The 20,556-nt window shown below is 37.9% G+C and overlaps 2 protein-coding genes across 4 annotated transcripts in view; both read left to right on the forward strand.

Moving 5' to 3' along the window:
- LOC108078030 (uncharacterized) overlaps window positions 1-20,556 on the forward strand; it is a 291,179-nt gene that overhangs the window by 67,632 nt on the left and 202,991 nt on the right. The gene's annotated exons all lie outside the window — the stretch shown is intronic.
- Window positions 17,208-20,556, forward strand: part of mbl (muscleblind) — a 169,423-nt gene continuing 166,074 nt past the window's right edge. For 2 of the 3 annotated variants that reach the window (XM_070283991.1, XM_070283992.1), the window contains exon 1: window positions 17,219-17,638. The gene's annotated coding sequence lies outside the window, so the exon portion shown is untranslated. Of the gene's footprint in view, window positions 17,639-20,556 lie in introns of all 3 variants that reach the window. The other variant, XM_070283994.1, reaches the window with a different exon arrangement.

Here is a 20,556-nt window from a genome sequence, read left to right on the forward strand (position 1 = left end):
ATACTTCTTGCGCCACTGTTTCGAGGCAATAAAGCCCCAACTAACATGATAAGAGACCAGGGACTCGTGTGGAAACCAGACACGCCTCAAACTTTGGGCCGCAATGCTGTTAAATGCAAACTGTAAACAAGGACGAGGTCCTGGCAGCAACTATTTTGCGTGTGACAACACTGGCTATCGCTTGCCTCGCCAAGGGAAACTCAAAGCGCTCGCGGCAACTTCTTCCAGCAACGGCCACACGTCGGATACTTGATATTTTGAGCAGACGAAATGAGTTGAGAATCTGTAGCAACTACGGAAAGGAATTGGAAAGTGACTTAACTAGATTTGAAATTAGGTTTTTGGACAATCAAAGAAAACATTGTGGCACAACAAATAGTATAAACTAATTAGTTATTTTGTGTTTAACATTAACTAATGAAGTTTATTTTTTAATTTGACCTTTAAGACATTTTTCTTAACTTTCGAACTATTTCTCCAAAGACCCTTGTCTTGTTTAGCCAACAAACTAAATTTTTCCTGAGCTTTACTAATTTTCCTCGAGCTAGTTCCGTTTCTGGGGCCAAACAAAAAGCAATTAGCCAGCACAAATCCGAGGAAAAACAACAGGGCATCAGTCAGAGGGAGAGAGAGGGGGGAGAGCGGAAGAGAAAAAAGAAAAACAGTGAGACCCGGAAAAAGTCCAATAATAAATAAATAAAACTTAAAGCAACTCACATTAATGAGGCCGCTTGGCGCCACTTGGCATGACAAACATGTGGCGCACGTGGCCAGAAACAGAACTTGGACAGCTCCTGGGGTTTGTTTTTTTTGGGAGGGGGAGTACTAGGAGGTGGGTGGTCTGGTGGCTCCAGCACTAATTCCCTAACATGTCACGAATCATATTGAACATGCGGCTGTGCCAAATGATGATGAGCACTGGCCAATGAATGGGAGACGAACAGTTAGACGGAATTAAGCCAAGTGTGTTGTCTGCTTCCGTTTCGTTTTGGCGGGATGGCCAGCACTTGACTCATTTTCTACATGTGCCGCATACTAAGAGTGCACTGCTCATTTCGGTTCGCTGGCAATTATAATTGGGAGAAGGAAATTGTGTAATTTTTCACAAATTTTCATGCATTCCCAACCATTTCGGCCATTAATTATTATTTTGCTCGCACATTTCGCTGATTTATTGAGTGTCAGCTGGGGGAGTAGGGAATATGCAGTACATATACTGGCATATTATTTTATTTGACATCCCAACAGTCGCCGCTGCAATCACTGCGGCGGCCTACAAATCTCTCTCTCCGAAAAAAAAACGCACAAAAATTAAATGCAAATTGCAAATGAAATTACATGCACTTCCACTTGAGAAGAGCTCAGACCGAGGCAGGCAAAGGAAAAAAATAAAAATTATTAAACAATCAACAGCTCAAACAGAAGCTGCGGAATACCTAGACGGGAAATATCCCTGCTCCTCGTCCCCCAAAAACCCCTCCATGATGATGATGACGCACATTAAAAGCCTGCAACATTCCGACCGCCATTAAGTCAAATGGATGAGCTTGTGTGTAATAAAATTTTTTATTATCATCTGTCGCTTGCGCTTGAAGCATCGAAATGAAAACAACAACAGCAACAAGAACAAAATTTAAAATAAAACAAGAAGCGAGTGGAAGATGAATATCTAGGGATTATCATGGGGAATGGTAAATACCCTTTGGGAAGGGGAAACAGAGCTGGGGGTTTCCAAAAGGTATACATTTAAAATTTCAAGGTTTTTTTTTGAGTTCAAGAACTTTAAAAAATTATTTTAAAAATATAAATGCTTATAATAATATTATTTACAATTTATTTTTATAAATCTAATTCATTTTAATACGGTTTCTTAGGAACTAGCTGTTTTCTTTCAATCGGAAACACATATTTCCTTGTTAATTTCCATTAAAAATATAATATATGCCTAAAAGTATGCTATAAATAAACGTAAAAGCTAATTTTACCAATTCTTATCTCCCTTTTAGTCCCTTTTTTAAAGAATTATACACATTTTACTTTTTCCAATTAAATAAACTGGTTTATCAATTCTTCTACAGCCACCTAACACTTTCAAACCGATCGAGTTAGCCAATTGAACCACTTATCCTGTTAGGACATTCAGACCACCATTGCCTTGTCTTGGTAAATTCACACAAAACATCACCAGAAGCCGGGAAAATGGGAAACAGGGAGGGAGTGAGTTGAAAGAGAGACATTCGGGCAGACAGCGTTGGCATTCAGAAATGATGGTCAGCAGCAGCAACAACCATTGAGGAACATCAGCAACAAACTTTCGAAAAACAATTTTTTCACTTCCACTGCCGCCCGGGGGAATAAATATTTTTATTTTTTTTTAGTTTTATGGCATTTTAAAAGTAGCACGAGCCCCACCGCCAGCACACTGGCATTTTACACTCGAGTGGCGTGAAAATTCATTAAAAAATTGTGTTTAACATGCCAAACAAAAAACAGCAGCATCAAAAAATAAATGCAAAAAACCAGACGAACAATTTTTGCGAAATTTTTTTATTGCGGTCCAGCGGATGGAAAACGAAATATTTTTGCTGGTCTCACAGATCTTTTGCATTAATGGCCGCACTTTTGGCGTACTTTTTGACATTTATTTGACGCATGGCAATGATGTTCATAAATTTTCCCCCGACGAAATGCAATTCGCCTTTGCACTGGGCTGGGTTTTCATCCTCGAAGGCAGTCTCTAGCTGTGTCTTGAGCCGAAATGAGGCCTGTCACTGGCAGTTGTCTTTCAAATAAGAACACCGACCACCCACCTCACCCCCTTTGGCAATATGTGGAAAAAACAATTTGTGCCAACGAAATGCGGGGCGGAATGGGAGCAACTTGGGGGTTGGCAGGACGAACAATGGCACGAGGCCTTGGTGACTTGTCAAAAGGAATGGAGGAGCAGTGGCGGCCGCCCCTCAGCGAAATTCATTTGTTATGCAAGCTACATTTCCGTTTCCGGTTAACACAGTTAGCAGTCAGGATCAGGCGGGGCCATAACACGACCAGGAACAAATACTGCAACGTCAAGTCGGAAAAGTAATTTGCATTTACCCGCTGATTAATTATAGGAGAGTGCAAGAATGAAAAAAAACAAACATTTGGAGGCTAAATACTTGAAGTTCTAAACAGAAAATTGATATCGGTTGGTAAGTCAAGTTACATTTGTCACAGAAGATAATTGAAACAAAACAAAATTGCTACTTAAATTATATTCAAGACTTGGAAATTACATAAAATAAACTAAATTAAAAGAAAACCGAACTCCTATTCCTTTGAATATTTTAAAAATATTTTAGATATCATTTCACATACGTAACTCCCATATCGTAATCATTTTTTAGTGCATTTTCCTTATGCAAATGTTAGAAAAGCGAAAAGTATTTTCAGCTGATTTGCATTTCTGCAACGAGCGTCGCATTGCGGTTGGAAAAGTCGAAGCGGAAAAAGGCCAAGCTAACGGGCAAACCCAAACCCTATTAAATGGAGACCCATCAGCAGCAGGTGACGGAATGGATTCAAAAGGGTTGCTAACCAGAGAGGGGGGAGGGACGCAGCCCAATTGTTTATACCACACGTATTGCCCATAAATTTTCCAACACACACACACAAATGTGCTGAGTATCTATCGAGCACTATATCATTATTTGCCAACTTGAGGTGCGCATTAATAATTATCGCCGGTGATGATAGAACGAGACAAAGGAAGGGGTCCTTACTGCAGCTGAATAGCATAATTATGAGGCGGATATTTTGGGGAAGTTTTTGGCTGCCGATGGCAAGCAAAGACTTTAAATTTATTATAGGTATATATTTATATAACTAAAATCAATTCATATTCATATTTTCTTTGGCTTAAATCAAACTTTCTGTAGATATAAACTGATGAGTCAGCTCTGCTCAGCCGTGACTCTCATCACTGAGGAAGAACAGGACAGGAGTCATCGGCAACACCCAGTCCACCCTCAGGCAACACCCACAGCGGGCTGAATGCTGCAGTGACTGTCAAGTCAAGTTGGCCGCAACACGTTGGCCCCTAATGATTTATCATCGCTCAGGCTTATACTTATGCTTATGAGAGCCGCACGATGATGATGTTGATGATGTTGATGATAATGATGAGGATGAGGTTGGGTATAGAGAGGACGAGTACCTTACTGAGAGCTCAAGTGGCGCATCCTCTGCCATCCTTGGCGTTAATGCCAGTTTAGCTGCACTCTGGCCTCATGTACTTAAGCCACCTCCAGCATATGACAGAGGGAGATATCTTTCAATTGGAATGCAAATCAGAAACCAGTCAATTAAGCAAGCAAAACACTTGTGGATCTTTAGTTTTCTCATCTGATAAATTGGCTAAATACCATTTAGATTAATGCTGGACTCCATTTAGGTTTGCTAAATTATCATTTTTACTAGTTCTGCTGAAATTAAAACATTCTACAGCCCTGTTTCAATGACTTTTACTTCAAATATCATTTTATATTTTGGCATTTCCTTGAAATTACAGACTCTTCAAAAGAAATATAAAAAAATATACAAAATAAAAGAAAAAAACTCGAAGTAAGTACTCTTAAGCATATGCTAAGACCAATCTTATCCTTTCTCTACCAAAGGACACCGAATCAACCATGGCTGATGGAGCGAACTATACCATACCTTCTTTTCCCACACCGCCCCCTGAACTTAATACTTTGAAAACCACGCCAAGTTCCGCTTCTGAGATGTCAAATGCAGGTATATTGATAGCCGGTATTATCATGTGCGTTCACATGATCTGGTGTACACTGCGATCAAAGTTAGTTTTTGCTCCGCCAAAGAATGTCCGAAAGGTTCCGGAAATGCCAAATGTTTTGTGCCAAAAGCAATTATAATGACCGTTTCCAGCTGGAAAGTTGTAATTTGTTTCCGTTGAACTCAAATCCAAAGGCAAGTCCTCTTATATACATTCTTTTTGATTACCACAAATACAAACCATGCATTTTAAAGGTAGCTCGTCGAATTATTGGTTCAAATTAAAAGTCCCCGACATCGAGAGAGAGCACACTTTTAATCTTAAAATTAAAGGCAATCAAGCAGAGTCCTTGCTGTCGTGGCTACTTGTTCCTTTTGGCTGCTTTTGGCTCCTTTTGGCTCCTTGGTCAGCTCCGGCATGGCATCTTCAGTCCGGCAATGAAGACATTTTGAATAGCACAAAAACAAACAAGCGGCAACCAAATGCCAGCACTTGGCTCCGTCACTGGCCCTTGTCCTGGCATTTTCCACCTCCTTTGGCTTTTCTTCGTTTCTGCTTCATCTTTGCCTTGGGGTTTTCTCCCAGCACTGGGAGAAATTATTGGGTTCGAGTATAATTACATGTATTATGTTGAAGAAGTCAAAATTATCAAAAGTATTTCACTTGAATTGTATTTATTATTGAGATTTAAATATAAAAATTGTAAAGTAACGAAAAAATAATGTCCTAGTTTCTTAACGTGTTCCCAGAGGGTCTTAGCTCAGGTAAAAATAAATTGTAAATAATTCCGTTTATGCGGCATGCGAAGACAAAACACATAAAACTGCCAGCCAGCCAGCCAGCCAGCCAAGCCAACGAGCTGTGAGGGAAAGCCAGGTGAGAGAGGGTGGCCAAAGGTGAACCCCAAGTGCTGTTAGAATTTACTACGCCCGCGGTGGAAGGAGGACCACTACGACGACGACGGCGCTGCAGGTCATTTTCATGGCTGCCGTGGCATACGTAATTGAATAGCAGACAGCAGGAACAGGGAGGATAGCGGAAATGGGTCCAAATATACCTCGCACTCGTTGGATTAATTTTTAATGAATTCCCTCCTTTGGCCCGAACTCATTCCTGCTGCGACGTCTTGCATTTAGACCGTCTTTATTTGCGGCAGCCAAGACAAATACACAATAAAGCGACGTGTGTGCGAGCCAGGATATAAAAACTTAAGTGAGCTCAAGAAGAGGATAAGACGAGGAGGGCTGGGGTATCGCTTTAACAATTTTTTCCATTTAAGTTTGGCGTCAGTCTGGTGTGGCTGCCTCATATGCAAATATTAAAGTACGCCAAGTGTGAGAGGTGGGTTTTGGGGAGCCACAGGAATTATGAAAAATATGCCAGTTCACAGGACAAGCAAATAAGAAGGGGGGTGGAGGAGGCGGAGGCCACTGCATGCACATGCAAGCGGATTAACATTTAAATTAAAAAAGCAAAGGCCGCAAAGTGCCAGGCCAAACAAACAAAAGTGTGAAAATAAAGTGTTAATGGGACTAGTGGATACCCTGGAAACTACAGAAGTTGGTTTGTCCTGTGTTATAAGGTAAATTAAGGTCTAAGGACTAAAGGACTAAGGCCTTGAACAATTTTACTAATATTAAAGAACGAAGTATTACTTCAAGGAGTTGATTTTAGATTAAGGGAAATCATATGTGCCTGCATAAACCATTTAATAAAATATAGTTAAATAGTTTTTCTTTATTTTTAAATTTTTCACAAATATTTTTATTTATAAAATTCATTAAAGAAATTTCTGAATCCAATAAAATCTAACGTAAAAATGCTTTCCAATTGATGGCTTCTTTGGCTTATGGTATAGATGTCTTAAACGTCAATTATACATCAAAATTGTATCGATAAATATCGATATCCAAAGTGATCAAGTGTATTCAAACTTTAATTTATGAAAGTTAGCTTCCTTTGATATTTGTTTTTTATTAAATAAATATATAAATATATTTTCCCAGAATCAAATCGGTTTTCATCCTTAAAACCCGCTGGATATACCCCGTGCATCCTTGGTGAATGCAACCAAAACCGAAGTTACCCAAAAGCTCGCTCGCTTTTCTCTCACTTCCCACTCTCACAGGACTCGCATTCTCTGTTCCGGTTCTGCTCTCAGTTGCAAAACAGCTGCTTGTCCTGTGGCATAATTCCGCCTTTGTTGTCCTTTATTATTATTGTTGTGGCAGCTGCTAAAATTTTGGTTAAACCCCTTGAAATTTTTTTTTAACCACAAAAATAGCGTCTTTTACATTAAAATGTGTTTAAAATAAAGTCTCCGACATTGAAGCCAGTGGAAGTGAAGTTGAGTGTATTTGCAGTGCTAAAAATAAATAAATTATAAACTAATATACATATTTTTTTGTTATAATAAAATGTTTAAATTAATATTTTATTTTGATTACAAAATAAATGCAAAAAGTAGGTTCAAAGCTGCAATTGCAACTGCAAAACTGGCAGCTGTGAAAAGCTTTAAGGACTTGTGCAAAAGCTTCTGTTGCAAAGCTCGCCAACTGCAATTTCAAAGCGCAAATTTCGCAATTTTTGAAATATATAATAATATATAGAAAGACCTGCAATAAAGTCTAGACAATAATGCCATCAACTGGAGTCAGGGTAAGTCCTTTTTCTATTTTCTTTTTCAAATAGAAATTTGATCAAAACAAAACGTGCTGGAACTCTGTAGCTCAGGGATTAGAGGAAGAGGGAAGTATAAGCGAGTCTTATAATGAAATTTTAAGCACTTTACTTATATAAACTTTCAACTTCCTTTGAGAAAAATACTTCCTACTGAGTGGTAAGGCTCTAAAATATGTGCCAATACATTTCGAGGCCTGCAATTTCGGCCCAAATAAATCAAATATGATTATTTGATGGCCATGGCTGTTACCAATGCTGATACCATGCTCCTTCCCGTAGTATCTGCAGCAAATTAGCATTTGTTCAGGCAGCTCTCGACTCCTTCGGTGGCCGTAAACAAAATGTTGCAGCATTTAGGGCGCAAATAAAACTGGCAACGAGCACAACAAGAGCTCTCTCCTTTTTCCTTATTCTTTGGCCTCTTTGCCATTCTCCTTGGCGCTGTTCACATTCTCAGATATTGCATAAATAATTTATGTAGTTATTTTTGTCTTTTGCCCTGCCCTGGCGTCCCGCGAAAGTGTTCTTTCCACAAATAGTTTCTCGAATGCGGATTGAATTTGCCAGGGAGCGGCCAGGTGTAAGGTGGATGCATATTTAAATCAAATAAAATTCCTCGACTCGGAATTAAATGTTTAAAAATTTAAAAACTCGACTTTCGCTGACTGGCGCTCATCTCACCTGGGCCACCCCCTCGGGGCTCGTTAATTTTTATCACATCCTCCCTTGGTTCTTGGTCCTAGGACTGCATTCCCGGCCAGAAATGCATTGAGCATCATGGGGCAGGTGTCTGCCCATTTCCTTGAGACGGCATTTCTTATTAAAGCCAAAGGACCCCAAAAAGGAAGCCAAAGGAAGCCCTGGCCGCCGCAATGGTTAGAAAATGCAGTGGAAATTGGGTGAAGAGTGAGCCAGGAAAGCTATTAAGGAGTCCTAGAACGAACATTGTATGCTCTGGATTCTAGAAGAGGTTTTTTAATAATATATAACTTATAAATACTGAAAGTTCTACTATAAAATTAGCTAGAAATTTAACTATGAATAAATAAAGTTTTTAAATATATTAAAAAATTGGTTTTAGCTTTTTTTAAGTTTTAAGACTTAAACAAAATAAGAAACCATCACAGCTCTTCTCTTATTTCTTATGTCATATTACATTCCCAAATATTTGTAAATATTCTAGAAATATCTAAAAACATTCGACCTCCCTTAGAGATAGGGTAAAATTCGCATTGAGACGCGACATGCATACCTAATGACCGAATCCTTGCCGTCGCTCTCTTCTCCTGCTGCTGCTGCTGCTGTCGGAAAAGTAATAAAGCGTGGCCAACAAAGCGGACTCAAAGCGAAATTCGTCAGCAGAAGTAATAGAAATTGAAGGCATGCCCCAAAACGAGAAGTTGCACTCATACCAAGAAAACAAAAAATAGGAAAAATATAAAATCCGAAAAAAAATAAATGAAACCGGAAACCGCAAGCGGGAAAAAGACAAAAATGGCTGCCTGGCTGGCTGCGTGACTGGACGTCGTCCTTCTGCAACTATCCGCTGATTATGAATACGGAAAGCTGACCGCAGGCTGCAGCAGTCTGTTAAAGTCCGAAGGTCCTTGCTCCGTGCGAAAAACCCGTGTCGCATATGTAAGCAGTCCACGTTGCAGTTCTTTGTTGTAAATTGGCAAATATGCAAATCAGACCCAGACGATCAACAGGAGACGCCGGAGAAAGGACCTTCGGCACTGCCTCATCATCATCATCAGCTTGCATTCATTCGGGACACGGGACTCTCTCTGTCTTCTGTTTTCGGTTTAGATTTGTGGCCAATTTCGGTGGAACGCGCGTGACCTGGAACCAGAGTTCCTTAGCCCGACTGGCGGGCCATAAAAAAATTAAAACCGACAGCCACTTGAAGGCCAAAAGTTGACCGAAAGCTTTTTTGCACTCTCCTCTGCCTTGAAGTCCTGCGCTAATCGCTGCTTTTTATATTTCTCCTTCTTCAAATGCTCGCCTTAATCCTAATTGGCCAAAATGGGCGGCGAAAGGCTGAGAGTGCTAAAAGTTTTGCAGTTGCCAGTATTTTTTTAATGATTTGCAAATCCGAAAGCCTCTGAAGATGCGATAAATATTGGGTTGAGCTTCTAAAAGCTACAAACAGCGGAAATAAAGTGAGACACTGAGAAAAAAAATAACTAAATCTTGAATTATAGGAATATTTACAAATTGGGTCAAGATCATACGTATACGTATGTACGTACGAAATACGAAAATTTTAAAGATAACATTGGTGGTTCAGAAAGAACACACAAGTATGAATATCAGAGAGATAAGATCCGGCTCGAAGGACCAAAATGTTAGAGAGGCTCTTATCTCTCTGATAAACATATTTGTGTATTCTTTCTGAACATGGGTAATGGAAATACTTATTTAGAAATATTTTTGAAATAGACATAGGAAATTATAGATGGCCCCGAGAAAGGTTTCCCTTAATTCAGTCAAGTTTTTTTGCACACTAAGAATATAATTGTTTAAAAATATATTAAAATCCAAAACCAGGAACCTCCTCTGCCTTGGTAATTAGTGTATGATTCCCCAAAAACAAGCTCAGCAATCAAGGAAATAAATATAAGTGAAAATCCGCAGGCAGGAAAAAGGCACAGTCGCCGCCATTTGGGCCGCTGCAAAAGTTGTAAAAATATATAAAAATTAAAAACTTTTAGCCCAAAAATGTCAGTACCATGGCCAGACAACGGAGGCAGAGGCCAAAGCTAAACTCGGCAACAAACCAAATGGGAATGGGAATGGGAACGAGAACGAGACCGAAACCAATAAAGCAAAACAAATCCACTTAAATGTGCCAAGTGACGACGGCCACAGTGGAAAAAAAAGAGCAGGAGGAGCAGGGTTTGGGGGCCAGTGGCCAAAGTGACAAAGTTAAATTCGAAACTCATAAATTGGCTTATCCACTTAACTGTTAACGGGTTCTCTCCGGCCAGGACCAAGTTGGCTTGCCAAAAAAACAAAAATGAAACGAAAAAAATACTGGAAAAAAAGAAGGGAAAATCCCAGGAAAGATGTAAAAACCGTTGGCTAATAATGGCGCCGGCCCAAAAAACGCCACTCACATCGATCAGGCCAAAAACTCGGACTCTCCGACTCGACCGCTTCATTTGGCAGGAAAACTTTCCACCCGTTTTCCTTGCCCCGCCCCCATTTCCAAGGACTTGGTCGCCGCTGAACTTTTCGCATCATACTTCAATCAGCGTTAGTCACTGCCGTCGCATGTCCTTCAACTCTGCCCGGTGCATCGGGCAAGAGTCCTTGCCGCCAGCCAATTCCCTTGCAGAAGCCATCCTTATGACTTTCTTGTGACTCACACGCACACACGCAGGATGTCATCAATTTGTGGCCTGCCCTGAGGCTTTGTTTTATTTCTTGTATTTTTAAGGGATTACCGGGGGCTAATATAATATCTGAGAGTTGGAGTTTCAAGTAATTTGGGATATTTTGATTACTAAATGTAAATATTTAAGGCTTAAACTTATAACTTAGGTTGCTAACCCCAAGAATATTATACAAAACTCGATATTATCCGATATTTAACTACAAGAGAACCCCTAAGATGGCGACACATGCCAGGGCTCTTTCTCCTCCGGCAACCATTTGCAACAAATTGCAGCTCATTAGTTGGAAATATTGCTGAAAAAAGAATAAACGCTGAGACAAAAGCATAAAACAGAAATTGAAAGCGCTGGGGAATTTTTCGCTTTACATTGCAAATGTCTTGCCCAGGCACAGTGGGTTAAATCCATCAAAAACAGCACAGCCAAAGGTTTATTTTTGAATGCTAACCACATAAAGAAAGGCAAAATTTAAATAGATAATAAAATAAGCAGTAAAATAATCCTGCGTATTTAATTTAATACCTGAAACACCTGCCGCTAGGCTCCACAGTAACCGGCAGCAACTGCAACTGATGCGAATTTCTTGCAAAAATTCCGCCAAGACGAGCGAGGCAAAGAGTTGTGCCAAAAGTTGCAATAAAAATAAAACACACCTGCCGCCATTCGCAGCAGCAGCAGCAGTAAGAAGAAGGACTTTAAGGTGGCCGCAGGCGGGGCGTGGCTTTTCGGAAAAACAAACACACACACAGAGGGAAATGTATGTGAAGGCCTGCTGATGTGAATAATATGTTTGCATGTGGAAATGACCAGACACAGACACGGGCACGCAAAGGCGCATTTATGGCATAATTAATTAGAAATTATACGCGTTCTGCATGTGTAATTTGCATATTAGTCGACCAGCAGGCGCCCAAGAGCTGAGAGCTGGAACCGAGCGACATTTGCATGCCACAAGCTGGCGCTTCATTGCGGTCATAGAACATTCCATATTTCCTCTCTCCGGGGGAAGTCCTCGGGGTGGTCTCTTTCTTCCCCTAGGACCTCTCCTTAGTTGCTAGTGTCCTTTCTGCTGCTGCTGTCAGCAGTCAATTAAGAAGCATTTTTAAGCGTTGTACCCAGTGGTTATTCAAGGGTTTTGAGGTAATTTCGGCAGTTGGACTCATAATTTACATGTAAAAATCAAGAGATATTATTTTGGAAATATTAGAAGCCAAAGAAATTTATTTATTTATAAGTTTTGGAATGTTAAATACATATTTTAATGAATTTTACAGTGTTCTAAGCTTCCTTTAAGGTTATAATTAACTTAAACTCTTAAACAAGTTTGGTTTTCTATTAAAGGGTAATCCCCTTTACCTTAAACCCCATTTAATCCTTTATCTATCCACTCTTAGAGGACTTGTAGGACCATTAATAAAACAGTTTGTGGATGATCTAAGTAATTGGCAATGTTTTCTGGTAAACTCAAGTCTTCATGGCTTGAGCTCTCCATTTCTTAACAATCTGAAAATCCGCAATGCAATTTTCCACTTGTTCGCTTCGCTTATTTGGCATTGCTTTCGTGGAATTCATTTTGACATTTTTCGCTCGAATTTAATGCCATTAAATGTTTGTGCTGATTTGGCGGAATCGGTTTCGGTTTCGGCTTCTGTTTTGGCTTCTATTATTCATAGATTAAACCCGCCTGATAAATGTTCTTTGTTTTCGCTGGCCAAAATTGGTGGCCTCTACACTTTAAAGTCAAACAAATAAGTGACAAATGGAGGCAGCTATAAAAGTATGAAAAACCCTTGGGGGTTAAGAACAACCTCCAAACCTCCTAGGAAATCGGTAATGGGGGAAAAGTAAAGTTTATTTGATGGGCGCGTGTTTAATTTTCAACCCCAAACAAGGTGTTCCTCTCATAACTTATTTAACCCGAATGGCCAAAAATAACATTTGTGCCTGGCATAACCAATGGCTTTAAAGTGAAAGACTTCTTAGCAGGACATCTTGTAAATTCCTGCGGCGTACCGCTGGCAAAAAAACAAGAAAAACTTGTTAATGGCCTTTGGTTACAACTGTCAAAGCACGTAGTTCGGGGGCAGGGAAAAAGTTTTCGTCCACTTTCCAAGTCCACAATATAATTATGCCTACCTTGGCCAAGTTCAGCATAAATCCACACAATTTCAGCGGCGCCGTTAAGCTCTCAACTATGAATAATTCAAAAATTGTCATAAATTACACGAATTGGCTGAATTAAAAAATGAAATTACAACAAAATATATATGACAAATTTGGGTAATTAAATGTAATGAAAGCCCCGCGCGATATAGAGGCAAAAATTATTTATTTCCCGGGAAAACTTGTGCGCCAGCTAATGATGATAAAGTGTGCCAGAAAGTCTCACCTCAGCTCAGCTTCCCCTGCTCCTACACCTGTCCGAGCGAGACAAAGTTTCAAGTTATCAAAACACGAAACCCACAAAAATGTATTAAGCTGGAGGGGCTGGGGCTGGGGCTTGGGCTTGGGTGTGCGAAGAGCAGTGTCTAGACTGCTTACTTAATAATAATTTGCCAAACAGCAACAACTGACAAACGAACAAACAAGCCACCAGCCAGCACCAAAGGCATCTCATTTTGAGCGTTACAACTAGAGGAAGGCACTGCGAGAAATGTGGGTGTGGTATGAGGAATGTGTCTTAAGAAATAGAGAATATATTCGTCTACAATGATTTCTGGATGTAATTTCAAAGATCTTAACAAATATAAGCTTACAAATTAGATGTTTGTAACAACAGTTTTAACAAATTTATTATTAACTTTTTTAAGTAGCTTCCAATAGTATTTATTTAATAATAAAACATCTAAGATTTCAATTTAAAAATCAATTTAAAAAATAAAAAATATTTTAAATAATTAATGGTATTTTTTAACATAACTTTCAAGTTCTTAATATATCTTTAATGTGTTTCTTAACTAAATTTTAAACCAGATAAATGTATTAAGTTGTATGTATTTTATGTATTTTTTTAAATCTTAAAAAAATTTTTCACAAAATCTTTATCTATAACTCACGTATTAATAAAAGAAACTTTGAACCAGAAAATATATAGTATATTTTAACGGAATCTTCTAAATAATTAATTAATTTAAAAATTAAGCTTATAAATATTCATAAAAACACAATTTACTGTCAATTATTACAAAGTCCTACGAAATTCATGGTTGAAAATACTTTCTTTATATTTAATTTATTTTAAAATTAAATTTTTTAACCGAAAGTAAATAATCAATAATATTTTAATATTTATAAGTATTAATTATAAAATGTATATAAAGTAAAACTCAACAGCCTTGCTTTAATTAGACTTAAACCCCATTTTCTTGTCTTTCAATTATATTCCTTAATATAATATTTATTTATTTAACCAATTAAATATCACCTTAAATTAAATATCCATAAATATAGTAGTTTTCCCGCAGTGCCTGGCCAGAGTGCAAACGTGGCGTATACGCAATATTTGCCGTAATTTACACCAGCCAAAGGCGAGAGCTAAGCAGGGCTGCCTGCTTGCTGCTGGCTGCTGAGATGGCACATGGCTAAAAGGCAGCATGTCTTGCATTTAAAAAAAAATATACCGAAAGCAGCAACAAACATTGTCTGCCAATGTCACCATCTCTGTATCTTTGTGTGTTTGTGTTGGTGCTACAAGTTGATCAAATGGCCACCGGATGTTGAGCACAGAGAGAAAGAGCGGGCAGACAACCGGAAGGCAGGCTCAAATATACTTTGGCCCAGCTTTAGTCACATTTTTGCAGGTTTTTGCATAAGCCTGGCCAATTTCCATCTGGATTACAATTCATTCCTTGTGGCTAAAGGCCAACTTTAAAGTGCGAGCGACACCAAGCAGCACCCACCGCCCAGCGAACGCATTAGAATGCCAAGAAGTTTGCCACAGAGGCGTGTGCGTGTTTCCCTAGCTTTTCCTTTGCCACACGAAAAACTCCTCTCGGCTAAGGCAAAACCGGAAAAGATGATTAATTCAAAGTTATTAGAAACATGACTGAAATTTATAATGTGCACAGATCAAGGCGAGTGAGAGCAGCCGACAGAGCTGGCTTCCTGGCAAAGGTGAAAGGCGAGACAAAAATAGATCTATAGAGAGGCAAATGAGTTTTTGGTTTGAATACTACGGGTTCAGGTGCCGAGAAGTATGCAATCGAATTGGTGTAGGAGGTGTTAGGATCTGTAATTTATCTGATTTCATCAAATAAATAATAATTTCAAGTAAATAAACTAAAGAAATAATTAATATAGAAATAATTAATAGTAGATATTCTAGAAAATATGAATAGATATTTATATTTGTTGATATAAAACGTAAATACTTAAATTAAAGTATTAAAAATGTCATAAAGAATTTGTTATGACTTCTAAAAATTGTAAGTCAAAGTTGGAAAAATTAAAAAAAAATATATTATGGTATATAAAAATATATTTTAATTATTTTAAATAATTTCTTTAAAAATTATTTCGAAATTTTATTGCCCAAAAATAGCATTCCTTCACAAAAACAAATCTCAACTTTAGACACTTGGTTGTTCATTATTTATTTAACTGGAAAATATCATTGCATTTTCCTTTAGCTTTCCCTACACACACACACACACACACCGAACTCACATACACCACACACTCACACACATAAGCTTATCAGCAACCGAAGCAGCAGGAAGTGGAAAAGGGAGAGGCAAGACCGCAAAATGCGGTTGAGCTGCAGAACCATTAATTTGTTTGTTGCCTGCTTTGGCCCCCCGGAAAGGTTACGAATGGTGGGGAGAGGGGCGCAATCCTTAGACAATTTGAAATTAATATTTAAATGGCTATGCAAATTCAGTGGCAGCTGAAAATGAGCAAGTGCCTGTGGAAATTGCTGCGGTCGCCAAGGAAGGAAACTATTTTCAACTTCACTGGGCAGCGCGTCTTTTCTTCTCCCTCTTGCTTTTCCCTTCTCTATTTATTTTTTCCATTTTTGTTTTTTTGATAAGCCAACCAGTCAGAATTTGAATGAATGCTGGGAAATAAGTAAAAGCGAAAGGAAAATGGCTTTGAACTGGAAATAAGGGAAGAAAAGAAAATAATTAAAAGTGTTTTTTCAGCTGGATTCAGGAAATGGTGGATAAAAATAATATTTATTGGAGGTTTTAGAAGATGTTTTCTTCATATTTTAATGTCAAAGTGAAAATGCATATTATCAATTTGGGTATTTTCAATATTTCAAATAAACAATTATTAATAATTATAATAGTTAATAAATTACAATATAGGATTTTATATTTAAATAATTTTCTTCCCAATGAATTTCAGTTTTTTAAATACTTAAAACTCATTTATAAATGCATTTATTTCATATATAATGCTTAATAATCTTGAAATTTCCCCTTAAGGAAAATGTTACAAAAATACTGGGAACAGCATCTCTGAAAACTGCACTCACACAGCACACTTTCCACTCCATTTCGCTCAGCAAGCTTGCCTCTTAAGAGCTTTTCGCCAAGAGTAAGAGAGTGAGCCGGAAAAGAGATGCCGGAGAGCTTTACAACACTTGCGAGAGAGTGGCATAACAACTGCTCAAGTGCCTGTTTGTGTTTGTTGTTGCTGTTGCACTTTGGGGTAAACAACATATGGCAAAATATGGAAACAGACGGCTGAAACTGAATTTCTCAAATATTGATATTTGCACGGCCAAAGCAAAAAGTATACAAATATTGCAAAACATATAAATTAACACAATCCGGCCTTAGTTTTTGAGTAATTATTGCATAAATAGGGGAACAAAAAAAAACTCTTTCACTTTCACTTGGCCAGAGAGAGAGAGAGAGCAGAGAGAGCAGAGAAACGGAAGTCTCTCTTGAGCTTGGGGCTTCATTTCCTCGCTTTTATTTCCTGCATTAACAGGTCTGTTAGCTTACATTTCCTGGAATGTTAGTTGGGTGCGAAGATACCGGTATTTCCGAACCCCCCAATATTTTTGAAGGAGCCGAGCGAGTTGAGTTAGAACCGAAGGGAAAGCCGAGCTCGGAGCTCTAGGCTCGTTGAGTGCAAACTGCAATTCTGCGCCCGCTGCGACGCCGGCGTCGAGTGCAACTATTGGCTTTGGCCTCGTGTCTTCGGCAGCTCGAGTTCTTCGAGCGAGTTCTTGGTGGAGGAGCCTCAGTTTAAGCCCCAGCTGCTGCTGCTGCTGCTGCTGCAACTAGCAATCCGCCCAAGAAGCGCACTGCGACTGCAAGTGCCGCCCGCTTCTGCCGCCGCTTTCAGCGATAAAAATTGCGATTCCGAAACGAATTCCGAGACCGATTCGCCGTAGACCGATTCTGCCTTCAGTCTCCAGCCGACTTCCTCTACGTGCGGTACTCAGTCGTTCCACAAGTTCGTAGAATTAGAGTTCGTCGCCAGCCAAGGGCAACGTTTGTCGCGCTTGCAGTTTGCAGTTTCGCTCAGCTTCTCTCAGTCGGGATTAATACGCCTCTATAGTTATATATCCTTTATCCTTTGTCCATAATTCTGACCCCCACTTCCTCCTCGCCTCTAAGTTGCGCGCGCGTTTTTCCAGCTCGCGATCTTTTGCCCCGATCGGTCTTTTATAACGAAAATTCGGAAATAAACTCCAAGTGAACAAAACAAAAAAGGACTCAGCTCCTGTGGACTTTGAAGTGCATAAAAAATAATGTAAAAGGAAGATATTGTGTGACAAGCTCAAGAAACAGACAACATTAAGCTAATCTTCAGAAAGACTAAAGAGGTATAGATGCAAGTTTTGGATATATATACAAAATTATAATTCAATATCAATGTCAAAGTAGAAATAAAAAAGAAAGTGTGCAGTCGATCTATATTCTTTATTATTAATTAATGATCTTCAATATTTTTTAATAGATTTAATTTGTTAAGAAATTCTGAATTATAGTTTGATTAAGTTCTATTTAAAATATCGGAATCATAATGAAAAAATATATATGTTATATATTTTAAAATTAATAAATTAAATCTTTTTAAGTATAATTAATGTATTATTAAATGAAAAGAACAAATGAAATTTTTATTTATTCAGAAAATTATTCTTTTATAAAATATTTAAACTATTCCAGAATTAAAATTGTTACATAAAATTAACCAAAACCTGATAAAAGAATATTTCTTTGCATTAAAAATATTTATTGAAAATTATAAATATTTTGTTGTTAGTTAATAAAAACTCTAACAAGCTATAAAAATTTATAGAACTCAATTTGGTACTCACAAAGTTTAAGAATTAAAAATTTAAGTTATAAAATTAATATTTATACTAAATAATAGTCAAGAATAATGTGAAAAAAACAACTTAAAATAGTTTCATTATTATATTTATATTTAATATTTTGCTTTAAATTTGTTGACGAAATAAAAATATATTTTATGACAATTTAAAATAAATGTATTAATTTTAAAAATTATTGAAATATTCATAAATATTGTAAACTCATTTGTTATTATATACTTCAATTTACTTTTAATTTTTTTGTTTCTAAAATATTTTAAACTATTATTACTTCAATAAAGCAAATTTTATTTACACTTCAACTATAATGGCTTCGTTTCATTTGATTTTAAAGCATTTCAATTTTGACTTTTGGTTATTTTTGGAAATTCTTCCTGATTAGCTAAGTTGCTGTGAGGCAGCTGAAAATTTACATTGGGTTTTGTCTTTAATTTATTGGAAGCTGCTCGGCAACAAAGGAAGTTGCTGCTGCCGTTTCGTTGCCCTCTCAAAACAAATTCCAAACTATGTTGCAGGACACCAACGTCATAATCGTTATCCTGACAGTCATCATTATCATCTTCATCATAGGGATGGTCGTGGCAAGGGAGTGTTGGTTGTATTTTGGTACCAAATATCGTAACCGAAACCACAACATTCGACGTCAATCAGCAAAGCAGATTTCAATAGCTGTCCCAGAGTCTACGAGTTCCTATATATATATGTATATATATATGTATATAGAGTTGTTGCTGTTCTGCTGCAGTTGCTACAGTTGTTGTCGAACAACATTCGCATTGCCCTCGGCCAGATGTTGGTCCACCCCGCAATTTTCCGGCTGCTCCTATGCCCCCGGTGGCTTTCCTCCTTCTCACAGCTTTCTCGGTTCTCATCTCGGCAACTTCCAGCTGTGCCGAGCTGTTTCCGTTCATTGGCAGTAGTAGATTGGCCCATAAAGTTGCCAGTTGTTTGTTGCTAGTTGCATCTTGGCCATCTCAGTGTCAGTCTCAGATTTGCTGGCTTTTTCCTTAGACTTTTTGCAGCAACGGTTTTGGCCTAAACAATCAACCTAGTCTAAATTGGAATTGTCCTGCTGCTTTTGCTGCTTTTGCAGTTTTTCGTGCGGTAAAAATTTAATTGATTGAAGCTAATTAATTATAACCCACAGAGTCGTGGTTTTTTATTAATAAATGTATTAATTTTTGCAGGGTTTTTCTTATATTTTTGTAAAATTTTAATATATATATATATAATATATAATAATAAACAGAAACTGGTCTACAATTTTAAAAGTATTTATTCCCAATTAATCGTAGTTTAAGTTAGTGTATGATTGACTCCATATTTTCTTGAACTATTCGTGTATTCAAGTAAACTTTCTAGCTAACAAATTGCACCTTTACTTTATTTAATGACTTTACATCCTCTGAAGTTGATTAATTCTATTTAAACGGTTTTCAATCAAAACTTCCCTTTCTATCACCACTTTAAATGGCTATTTTTTTGAACGACTTGCCATAAATCGAACTATTTTAATTACAAATTCACACCTCGATGGGAGTTTGCATTTAAACTGTCTGCGAGCTTCTCGTTTTCGCGACTGAACGGCTTTACTTTTTTCCTTTTCTTGCCACAACTTTATCTTATATAAATCTATCCTGTTAACCGATTTGTTTTTGTGTTTTTTTTTTTATACGGCCTTTAGTCGTGGTCACTAAGTCGTAAAGTAAGCCAGCTGAGAAACTGACAGATGACAACGTCGGGAGTTGATAGGAGACCTGTCCCACGACTCCGTCGGGTATTTCATTAATTGCAGACACTAAAATGTTTATGGCAACGCCATCGCCTTCCCAGCGAAAACTGCCTCACATGTGTCCAGAAGACGTGGCCTTTGGCAATGCTTTAGTGTCGAATATCAAGTGATTTTCCTGTTTATCACTCGACTCGTTACCACACACTAAATCCGCCCTCCTGTCGGTGAAGAGTGAGGAAAGTGCAACGGGACACCCTCCTGTGCGGTACATATTGATGCGGATGGTGAAATATGATTCGCACACTTGACTTGGCCAACATGACGACTAGAAAGTTGTTGGCCTTTTATTATTATTTAATCCCTAGTGCGAAAGTGCAACCTAAAACCGAGTAATGAAACTGTGCAGCGATCAGGGCAATAAAATGCAGACAACTATTAAATAATTTACAGTCTTACAGATATAACTTATTTTTTAAATAATATCCCATAAAGATTTTGGGATTTCCAAAAAAAAACTAAAGAAAAGAAGGGAGAAAGTTTTTTAATGGTTTTATTTTTAACATTTTTAGTAAGTAGTAAGGGGTAACTATTAATTTATATTACAAAACAAAGTTATAAAACTTTAGATGCTAGGTAAAAGCTTCCTCAAAAGTTAAGAGAAAACATTAAA

Source organism: Drosophila kikkawai, chromosome 2R, assembly GCF_030179895.1.
Source record: "Drosophila kikkawai strain 14028-0561.14 chromosome 2R, DkikHiC1v2, whole genome shotgun sequence".
Taxonomy (NCBI): Eukaryota; Metazoa; Arthropoda; class Insecta; order Diptera; family Drosophilidae; genus Drosophila; species Drosophila kikkawai.